This window comes from Tympanuchus pallidicinctus, unplaced genomic scaffold (assembly GCF_026119805.1).
Source record: "Tympanuchus pallidicinctus isolate F22 unplaced genomic scaffold, pur_lepc_1.0 scaffold6, whole genome shotgun sequence".
NCBI lineage: Eukaryota > Metazoa > Chordata > Aves > Galliformes > Phasianidae > Tympanuchus > Tympanuchus pallidicinctus.
In genome coordinates this window covers 39,296,813-39,308,948 of record NW_026294780.1, presented here as the reverse complement: position 1 = coordinate 39,308,948, position 12,136 = coordinate 39,296,813, and positions in this window count along the sequence as shown.

Sequence of the window (12,136 nt, the reverse complement as noted above, 5' to 3'; positions counted from 1 at the left end):
TTCAGTCTGCTAAGAGCTTAAATAGAGTTCATTTACTATTGTAGGGGATATATTTTCAGAATTATGGTAAATCTAGGCAGGATTTTGCTGAAATACTGATACAACTCAAGCCTAAAATGTTTCTGGATGCTACATACAGTTCTCAGAAGTGTCTGCCTGGGAGAATCAGACAAGTTAGAAATGAGACTTCTCTAACCTTTGTCTACTTTAACTGTTCAGTTTAAATCTACCTGAGTTGGTTAAACAGTTAGATAAGTATGACTTCTCTTTCAGTTTCATGAACCTTGAATTCTAACTGCCAAAATATTAAGTTTTTTTGGGGGGACTTTGCTGTAAATGTGATATTGACAAAATAGAAAATCTCTGAAAACCTGTTTTCGTGTAATTTCCTCTCATTTCAGTAGTCAGGAATTCAGGAATTTGGATAACAGACAAAAAAAAAAAAAAAAAAAAAAAAAAAGCAAACCAATCTACCAACCAAAAATCCCACACTTCATTCATTCTGGAAGTCAGAGTAGGATTTGAAACAAAGAGAACTCACTACTGATCTCCCTTTTTGCTTCCTAAACAAAAGCAATAGAAATAATCTGTGTGTTACGTCAAAGATATGAGAAGTCAGTCACATGTGCATCAAAATCAGATTTTATAGGCATCTGTCACTGACTATGCAAGCAGCTAGCTAATAGCCCTAGAGTGTACAGACTGAATTGCTCATTGACTTAAGCCAGCACTGTCAAAAGCTGAATGCTTAACCTTGCTAATAATTATAAGTCTGTTTATTCCTTGTTTCTGTAGCCTCTATCATTTTAGGCAACTTTCTTTCATTAACTGGAAAAGTCAGAATATTATTTTCATGCAGTACTTGTAAAAATGGATGCTAGTTTAGCATTACATATCGAGCTCCTCCTTAACATGTGTAGCTTTCAATTCTCAGAAGTTTGCACCTTAGCTGAATTCCACAGAGCTTTCTAAGAAACTCTAAAAGGGAGCATTACAGAGAGCAGAGCAAGAATAATGCAAAATTTAAAATTGTTTCTCCAAGGCATGAACAAGATACAGCTTTCTATAAAATGACTGTATTATTAATAAAACAATAAACAAAAACAAACATTTTATTTATCTAGATAGATAATGAAATGAATTTGTCAAAAGACAAATTCAGACAACCGAATATAAAGTAAGACGTGGAACGCACATCAGGATAAAAGGAGTTTTAGGTGTTAAGATTTTACAGAGAGTATTAAATATCAAAATGTACAAAACCTGAAATATTGTGAGTGTGGTCGGTTCTGTCTTTCCTCTTCTCCTCCTCCAAATCAGAATTTTAGGAGGAGAATTTTTCATTTTGTTTGATTTTATTTTCCCTAAATTATTAGAATGCTCTTCTAATGAAAAGTGAGCAAGGTGAGAAAAAATAAAAAACAGAAAAGTTTTAATTTTTGCACAGTCATAGGTAACAGAAAGAAGGCAGAATATAATGATGTGGCTTTCAGCTCATCACAGCCAAGTTCACGTACAAATATATCCAGTACTGTTAAAGATTCTATACAATCAGTTGAAAAAAAGGAAATAAATATTCCAGTAAATCTGTCTCTCATGGTTACACTGAAATTTCTTCAGATAATTTATCTAAAACTAACCGAACATTGCAGAGAAAATGTGATTCTTTTCTATCAAAGAATAACTCTTTCTTTTGGAACTACTAATTTAAAAAGAAAGCCAGCCCTGATTTAGGAATTAATCTCTGAAGAAAGAAAGAAAGAAAGAAAGAAAGAAAGAAAGAAAGAAAGAAAGAAAGAAAGAAAGAAAGAAAGAAAGAAAGAAAGAAAGAAAGAAAGAAAGAAAGAAAGAAAGAAAGGAAGAAAGGAAGAAAGGAAGAAAGGAAGAAAGGAAGAAAGGAAGAAAGGAAGAAAGGAAGAAAGGAAGAAAGAAAGAAAGAAAGAAAGAAAGAAAGAAAGAAAGAAAGAAAGAAAAGAAAGAAAGAAAGAAAGAAAGAAAGAAAGAAAGAAAGAAAGAAAGAAAGAAAGAAAGAAAGGAAGAAAGGAAGAAAGAAAGGAAGGAAGGAAGGAAGGAAGGAAGGAAGGAAGGAAGGAAGGAAGGAAGGAAGGAAGGAAGGAAGGAAGGAAGGAAGGAAGGAAGGAAGGAAGGAAGGAAGGAAGGAAGGAAGGAAGGAAGGAAGGAAGGAAGGAAGGAAGAAGGAAGAAAGGAAGGAAGGAAGGAAGGAAGGAAGGAAGGAAGGAAGGAAGGAAGGAAGGAAGGAAGGAAGGAAGGAAGGAAGGAAGGAAGGAAGGAAGGAAGGAAGGAAGGAAGGAAGGAAGGAAGGAAGGGAGGGAGGAAGGGAGGGAGGAAGGGAGGGAGGAAGGAAGGAAGGAAGGAAGGAAGGAAGGAAGGAAGGAAGGAAGGAAGGAAGGAAGGAAGGAAGGAAGGAAGGAAGGAAGGAAGGAAGGAAGGAAGGAAGGAAGGAAGGAAGGAAGGAAGGAAGGAAGGAAGGAAGGAAGGAAGGAAGGAAGGAAGGAAGGAAGGAAGGAAGGAAGGAAGGAAGGAAGGAAGAAACAAAGGCAGCAAGGCAGGAAGGTAGGAAGGCAGGAAGGAAGGAAGGAAGGAAGAAAGGAAGAACTCAGTTTTCAAGCAGATTAGAAAAATAACACACAGATTGTACTTGGCATTTGTAAAAGATACGCTTTCTTCCATTCTTTTCATATTTGTTTTCTATAATCTGTTTTAATGTACATTTTTTGATTTTTTTTTTCAATAAATCAAAAGTATCAGTTCATAAAGCTCTTATTAACAAAAACTCTCAAACACTTCACTCTTGAATCCAACAGCTCTGTTCCTAAACACAAAATAAAGAGGACAAGAATACAGATTAAAACACTGATCATTTTCTTCATTGTTTAATAGGCATCTCTCATCTCCAGCATGGTCTTGGCTTCTGTGAACACTCTTTCAGACAATATTTAGGCTGTTGGTGGTTGTCAGCAGGCAGGATGGACAAAGCTACCGTATTCTGGTAAGACAGTATACTGTGTGGTGCCAGTAGTCCTTAATGCCAGGTAGTGAGCCTATTCTGTTTAATTATACAGCTGTGTCTAGTAAAACTAACTTTGTCTTCAGCACCTTGACATCTTAAACATAAATACAGGAGCAAAGTTGCTCTTATTTCTAGCCCTACCAGAAATGTGTTTCTATGGAGTTGTAATTAGTGTTTCTATGGAGGTTGTAATTTTTACTTATGTGTATCTAGCTTTCAATATGCAGTCTTCTTGGGACTTATGGAACCCAGGAGCCAAGAAGTAGCCATAAAAATAGCATTTCCCATAATCCACTCATATGTTTTTCTCACAGAAGCCTCAGGCAGTCTGTGTTCATGAGTGCCTTGTGGTAAGTACTCAACTAACTATACATCAGTGAGTTATTGTATCTGTAGAGCTTCCATAATAACCACCTAAAATGGAGTAGTTTTGGCCTAGGTTTTTGCCATTAATATTTTAGTGTGAGATAAAAGCAAGTTTCAGAACTCAGAGGTGACTGAATATTCTCTTAGAAGAACCAACTGGATATACTAATAGCTTTCAGCTATTTCATATAAACAATTAGCTTTAAACTAAATAGTTAAAGATTATCAAAATTGTTAGGGCCGTTAGTCACAGAATCACAGAATCACAGAATCACAGAATTGTAGGGATTGGAAGGGACCTCCAGAGATCATCGAGTCCAACCCCCCTGCCAAAGCAGGCAGTATTAACAACATCCAGTGAACCAAAATTGGGGTATGATCTTTACGAAAAGTTATAATCAATGGAAATCAATAATACTAGCAGTAATAATAAGAATCATAGGATCACAGAGTGGCTTGTATTATAAGCCACTTAAATATCATCTAGTTCCAACCACACTGCTGCGGTAAAAATGTAACAAATAATTACTTAAAAATAATAATAATCTTACTGTTTCTGATTTTCAGCCAAATTGTTAAAGAAACGTAAATTTACAGAATCATTTAGGATGGAAAAGTGTCTGAATATCATCAGGTTCAACCATCAATCTGATTTACCAAGTCCCATCACTATACCATGTTTCTTAGTGTCACATCCACACATATCTTAAATTCTTCCAGGGTGGAGCATTCCATTGCTCTCCTTGACAACCTGTTCTTCTGCTTGATCCTGTTCTTTGTGAAGAAATTCTTCCTAATATAAACATCCTCTGGCACAACTTGAGACTGCTTTCTTGAGTCTTATCACCTTCCATTTGAGAAAAGAGACCAATACTCAGTGCAAACTCTTTTCAGGAAGTTATAAGGAGTGATGAAATCTCCCCTCCTCAGACTTCTTTTTTCCAAAAAGGAAGAATCTTTTATCTGACATTCCTCTAAATATTTTTGAGAAAGAATCATCTCAAATGTTCTTGAGAAAGAACATTTTTGTTCTCAAAAATATTCTGTTCTGATAAAATTATAGCCACATTTTTTTAAAAAAGCCAAAAGCTGGTAATGACTTAATTAATCTATATCCATTGTTCAGTAATATATTTGATTAAGAGTATTGAGTTCTGGTAGTGGCAGGCCTGTGGGGCTGGAATCTATGGGAGTAGTCCAAAAGCTGCTCTTATGTTAGACAAAGACAGTTCTAGAAGACTCCAAAAAAGACCAGAGCTGCAGCCAATGGAGAAGAGCCCATGGTAGAGGAGGAGGGCTGGGGGAGCTGCTGCCTAATTGGACCTATGTGGAGCAGCTCCTGTGGTATGGAGCCATGTTGGAACAATGCTTGGAGAACTGCAGACTGTGGGAAGGTCATGCAAGAAGTTTGGAAAGGAAGGCATTCTGTTGGAGGGACATCACGTAGAGCAGGGGAAGAGGATGAAGATGGAATGGTGGAGATGGATTCTTATGGACTGACTGCAACCGTATATCCCTCTGTCATGCAGGAGGAGAAGATAGAATAGTCTGTAGTGATAATGAATCTGGGTATATTGGGTTGGGAAAGAGTGATTTTAGTTTTGTTTTTTATTTCTTACTAACCTACTTTATTATTAATGGCAATAAATTTAAATAATCATCCCCGTGTTGAGTCTGCTTTGTATGTGACAGTAATAGATGAGTAATCTCCCGGACTGAAACATATCTCATGAACTGTGTCACTGTGTACTCTTCCTCTTTTCTGCTGATGAGGTGGAGTGATAGATCAACTTAGTGGACATTTGACAGTTATCCAAGGTTAACTCAACACAGTAAGTCTTTGTGCCATATGCATAGTTCCATATTTTTCTGTTAGACTACAGAGCTCAGAATCTATAATTGTGAGAAAAAAATCACAGAATCACAGAATCACAGAATTGTAGGGGTTGGAAGGGACCTCCAGGGATCATCGAGTCCAACCCCTCTGCCAAAGCAGGTTCTCTACAGTAGGTCGCACAGGTAGGCATCCAGGCAGGTCTTGAACATCTCCAGAGAAGGAGACTCCACCACCTCCCTGGGCAGCCTGTTCCAGTGCTCCGTCACCCTCACTGTAAAGAAGTTCTTGCGCATGTTTGTGCGGAACTTCCTATGCTGCAGTTTCCAGCCATTTCCCCTTGTCCTGTCTCCACTCACCACTGAAAACAGTCTGGCCTCACCATTCTGCCCCCCACACCTTAGATATTTATAGACCTGGATCAGGTCTCCTCTCAGTCTCCTTTTCTCAAGGCTGAACAGACCCAGTTCACTCAGCCTTTCCTCATAGGAGAGATGCTCCAGGCCCTTCACCATCTTCGTGGCCCTCCACTGGACTCTTTCCAAGAGATCCTTGTCTTTTTTGTACTGGGGAGCCCAGAACTGGACACAGTACTCCAGATGAGGTAAAATAGTCAGGACTATAGCTTTACAAGTACAAGAAAGAGAGGAAGAGAGAGGGGGAGAGAAGGGGAAAGAGAGAAAGAGGTAGAGAGAGAGGAAGGAAGGAAGGAAGGAAGGAAGGAAGGAAGGAAGGAAGGAAGGAAGGAAGGAAGGAAGGAAGGAAGGAAGGAAGGAAGGAAGGGAGGGAGGGAGGGAGGGAGGGAGGGAGGGAGGAAGGGAGGGAGGGAGGGAGGGAGGAAAGGCAGTTTATTCATAAGAGAGCCACAATAAAAACAAAACGAGGGTTGTTTTATTAATATCTACTCCCCATCTTTTCACTGCCAACTAATGGTATGGATATCACATACACTGTTTTCATTTCTGTACACTGTACTCCACAAGAGAGTTATAAAACACATGCATGTTCCTTGTGATTTGGAAACCTCAGTAAATAGTAGGAATATATTAAGTTTTCACATCCATAGAAGAACTATTTGGAAATAACAATGACCCATACAAGAGGTCAGAACTCTAGAGGAATATAAAGAAGATTCTTCATGGCAATATAACAGAAGAAAATAGTACAATGCTTTCAAGTTTCAAGGTAGCTGCCTAAATAGTTGAAACTGCAACCAGAACTGCCTCGATATTATTTATTGTGGTTATTGTCATTAATATTAAGTGCATATTTGAATAAATTTTGTGACAGATATCTGTTTTCATGGTCAGAAAGAACTGTAACAAACTACTGTGGCTACACAAATAGTATATGGAATGAATTTTAGAATTATCCAGATTTCTACATGGCTATAGGAACATATTTACTTAATTTAGATTCTGCATATAAGTGTATGAATTTAGGTAAAATGAGTGGATCCAGAGGAGGACCACAAGGATGATCAGAGAGCTGGAGCACATTTCCAATGAGGACAGGCAGAGAGAGTTGGGGCTCTACAGCCTGGAGAAAAGAAGACTCCTGGGGGACCTGAGCTACCTTCTAGTATCTGAAGGGGGCCTACAGAAAAGCTGGGGAGGGACTACTTATAATGGCAGGTAGTGACAGGATGAGGGTAAATGGCTTTAAACTGGAAGAGGATAGATTTAGACTAGATATTAGGAAGAAATTATTTACTGTGAGAGTGACGAGACACTGGAATAGATTATCCAGTGAGGCTGTGGATGCCCTCCATCTGGAAGCATTCAAAGTCAGGCTGGATGGGGCTTTGAGCAACCCGGTCTAGTGGGAGGTGTCCCTACCTATAGCAGGGGAATTGGAACTACATGATCTTAAAGGTCCTTTCCAATCCAAACTTTTCTATGATTATATGATTCTTTTAATATGTGCAGTATATGAATATATATACATATATATATCAAAATTTAAAACATTTTATTCCCTGCTATGATCTTCTATTAAAAACTAATTCTGGATATAACTGACAAGCTTTTCATATAAGCCTGTAAGCAGTGATTTTTTCTGTGATTCTGGGCATTTAAAGATAGAGGAAAAGACTAGATGTGAGGTTGTAGGTGACTATTAGATGAGTTTCATCTTGGTAATCAACATTTAAGCTTGGATTTCATATATAAAAAATACATGAATATCACTAATTTTTAGAAGAGCTAAATTCCATGAAGGAATTCCATTCCTAATGAATTTGATGATTATTGGTTGATAATATTTAAGCAACATTAAAAACAATCAACTATGATATTAATGTTTTAACATAACAAACAAAACCTGTCCTTGCATTAAAAATAATAATAATAAAAAATAAAAAATCAGTAACACTGGACTGAGTTAAGCACTAAAGAAAGAGTCTGTTCTGAACAAGATTTCTCAAATCTCTGTCCATCATTGCTGAAATATGCCCATATCTGTTTCAATACATTAAGTTAGTCTTCAAAAGCAACTTCAAGAACTTTTTAGGATCAAGGTGTTTAATCATAATTTTGACTTACAATATTTTGTGAATCCTTGAGACAACATTATTCAGCCTGTCAGCACACAGGTAAAAACTTATTTACTGGCTTTTTCAAATCACTTCAGAAAGAGGTAAACATGATCAGCTGAACACCATGTGAGAATTCACTGTCTTCCATTACAAATATTGTGTTCAGACTATAAGATGACAGTAATGTTGTTAACATTCGCCTGGAGTTGATATTTATATGCAGAACAAAATTTGTCCCTAGACCAAAAGCAATGTATAAAGTTTAGTGTATTTATTGCCTTTGCCCATTCCTGTTTGTCATATTAGACAGGTCACACCAGGTTTGCCATTCCAATGAATAAAGGAGAATCAGGAAACAAGTTGAATTACTTAGGTCCGCCCTACTCAGTTAGCTAATTGCATTTGATTGCATTGCTAATAAGTCTATTTAGGACTGTTCCAAAATGCATTCATTAAGACACTGTTTCATCACTGTTCAGGAAATAATTTCCTTCATGGATATCTCCAAGATGGCAGTGGGATGGACACAGTACCATACTTTATGTCATGCAACTCCTGAAATGATTCAATGATTCTTCATAAGGTGAAGATGTTCCGTAATTTGGAACATCAGCTTTCCCAAACATTTTCATGTACATGCTGAGGCAATTAGCACATATTTCTCAGTGTATTCTGTAAAGACCATCACTGCTGGGGACTACAAGAAGTCACAAACTTGTTATCTCAGACATAAAAGACCAGCTAGCATATAGTGGAAATCTGAAGAGCTCAAAATACTGCGGACAACACAGAAAATGGCTTGTATAAAGTGAATTAATTCCAGGAATTCATTTACTCCATGTGCCAATGATTGATCCATTTTTTTTTTTTTTCTTTTATGTAACAGCAGATACTTATACAGACTCATACACCTCAAAAATTAATTGATCATGGAAGCGCTTGTGAAGATACAAGGGAGGAGCATGCAGTGTCCAGCTTCACTGTCAAGGAAAGCTCTTTAACTGTCCATATATATATATTTATTTATATTGCCTTCAGATTAGAATACTCTTCATCAATATTAGGTGTAAGAATTTCTTTTTATTATTGGCGATGAAATAAGTCAAAAAGTTAATGGCTGTCTTTGAACTTCATAATTGAGACACATAGTGCATTTGACGCTGACAACTTCATATTCCCATGTAACCAAGAATCAGTTATTCCCTGCCTTCCAATGATATACCACACAATTTTACTGAATATTAAATCTTCCACATCATCTCACTGAGTTATAAAACATTTGACAAGAGGTAGCTCCCAGCTTTTGCTTCTCTTTATTTTTCTTTTTCCAACCTACTTGAAACACAGCATTTATGAAGCTTCTTCATGTATATATATTTTTCCATTTTGTAATATGAATTGTTTGTGCCATTTTTTTTCTTATTATTTTTAAAAATATCTGTCCTCATAGATCTTTTATATTTTTTTTTTCATATTCTCCTGTACTGTGAGAAGCATAAGAGACTGAAATTTCTTTAAGAATACAAAGAATCCAGAGAGAGATGTAAAAAGTTAAAGTTTTCTAACTAGTGGATAGAAGAAAACAGATCACAATTATTTCTCCCTATCCTAAAATACTTGTGATATTATCATTGTTTTCAATCCCTATCCATCTTAATTATCTTTTTTTTTTTTTTTTTTTTTTTCCCCCTTGGAAAATTGGGAAGCTAAGCAGCAAGTAAACAAATTTGATATCATTTCATTATCTGAAAATCTAACGTAAATAGTGGATTCAGCTGCCAAACAAGTTAGATTTCCTAAATTAAATCTACTGGTGTCATAATGCATTCTCAGACTTTTTTTCAAGTACATCTGAAAATAAGGAAGTCAAGTAAGTCAAACCAAATAAAGAATTTAAATAATTTCCTGTTGATCAGACTGGTATATTTTCATCATCTGGATTATAAACTGAGACAAATGGATGATAGCATGAGACAAATCTCATCCAATAGATGAGTGGTACTTTTCACTAATCATTTGGCTGCAGATTTATACAAAACCTTTTAAATGTGTATAAAAATATCTAAATCATTGTTTTTTTTTCAGGCTTGTTTTATTAACAATGCAAATAAAATGATAGTTATAGTATTTCCTTTACCCCTAAATATTACATTATATTTTCAAGCTGCACCATTATTACTACTGAAGTGAGACACAATATGAAAGAAAAAGAAAACTGACACCTTCTAAATTACCAATGCTATTATTGTTACACAAATTATTCCCAGAGATTCCCTAATTTGGAACAGCATGTTTTTTGTTCATGGAATACAATGAGAGTATAAACCTATATTACAGTTAAAGATGCAGAAATAAGGTCATTAGTATACAGAAGCAATACATTTTACATCAAGGGCAAATCAGTTTTCAGATGGCTGTTCTACCCTCTTAAAGCATTCTCCCCAGGATTCAGATTACTCAATATTCTTGACACTTAATCAAGGTTGGCCAGCATACCAAGAACAAGCTCAAGTAAAATATGCGTCCCAGCAATATTTTAGCTTAATGCTATCTTCTGCTACTTTCAGCTTTTCAATCTCTCAACTTTTTTAGGTTTCAGATGGTATTAGATCACTTTCAGCTTATTTCCATTTCGTGTTCTGTTTTCAAACAGTTACGTAGTAAACTAAATATGATATAGCATTAGAGCCAATCAGAGTATCAAAGAAACAAGCATAACCTGTCAAGAAATTGTAGTTAAAAAAAAAAAAAAAAAAAAAAAAAAAAAAAGTGAAAGAAGATCTCATACATTGTGTGGAAGTTTCTAAATTAATTAATTTATTTTTTAAAGTAAGGAAGAAGAGAAGGCAGAAATAACACAAGGGAAAAGACAATCTGACTTACCATGTAGATAACTACTGATTACATCACAAACTAAAAATTCAGCTGATAGTTCACTGAGCTTTCTCAAATTTTGCTCAAAATTATTGCTAAACAAAAACATTATTCATGTTCATGTTTTTTTCACCACAATGTAAATAAGAGCATAAGCAACACTCCTGAGATTCAGAGAGGGTGTTGCAACTGTGCTTACACTGTACATCATGGTGTAAAGGTGAAAAATTTTTGCTTACAGCGATATAGTATTGAGTGCTTCATTTACTTGGAGGTTAGATAGCTCAGTCTGTTATGCTTTTAATTGCAGTTCTGGTGACACTGCCTTTAGAATTTTTGCATTATGTTTGTGATAGAGGGACATAAAAGTTGGGGAAATAAAAATGATCTCAATGCATTCAGGTATATTTTTTATAATTACTATTAAGTCAATATCTCCAACAGCAAAGTCATAATTTTATATTTTTTGTCTGTCATTCTGCTGGGATTTCACTCATGTCAGTGTGAGAATCAGGCCATTCTAACAGTATTTTTTTCCAACAGATATTGTGGGCACAGTGGCTGTACCCTGCTCGCTTTCAGATTTGACCTCTTCTCACAGTTTGTTTCTTTTTCCACTTCAGAGCAATTCTAGAGGAGATAAGGAATTTGTGCACCACTACTGCTGCTTGCAGATTTCGATTGATTCAGCATTCTGAGTCAATATGTTTGATGGTGTCTATCAAACAATCAGGACAATTGGAGAAGGTAAATTTTCATTACGTTAACAATAATTTGATCTGAATTTGTAAACAAATGCAGAGGATTTCTTCATTATTCATCAGAATTTAGCCTTAAACTTATTGTTTAAATTTTCCACAGTGGATAATTTTCTTTATCAAAGTTTTAACGTGTTTCAGTAAAATCTTTACAGTCCAAAATATGTCTGCATAAGAAAATCAAAAGTCTGCAGAAATTTTCCTCTATTCTATTAATGAAATGATTCTGAATAAGATTTTAGACAGAAAAAATAATAATAAAAAAATTTGAATCTGTTTAATAAGTCCAAAATATTATTAAAAATGCAGTTCATAATGCAATTACAAATAAATTATTATTATTATTATTATTATTATTATTATTATTATTATTATTATTATTATATTATCATAAAATAACAATAATATAAAAATATTTTTAAAATAAAAACTTACTGAAGTTATAAGCTCATTTAATTTCTTCCAGAGGTAAAACAGAGCTACAATTGGTGCTTCTTGATCAAAAACTCAATTTTTTGTTTTCTTTTTCATTCAGCAGTTCAAAATAATTAGGTCTATAGGTCCTAGAACTCAACTCCCTCTCAAACAGTTTGATTTTGTCTTAAATGTACCTCATTTAAAAGAATAATACATGATGCTTTTTGTAAATATTTAAAATGTATTCATATCTTAGTTCTGATTTCAACGTACTAATTCTTCCCAGTATAGAGCTATATTATAAATCCCCGTTTTTCAGA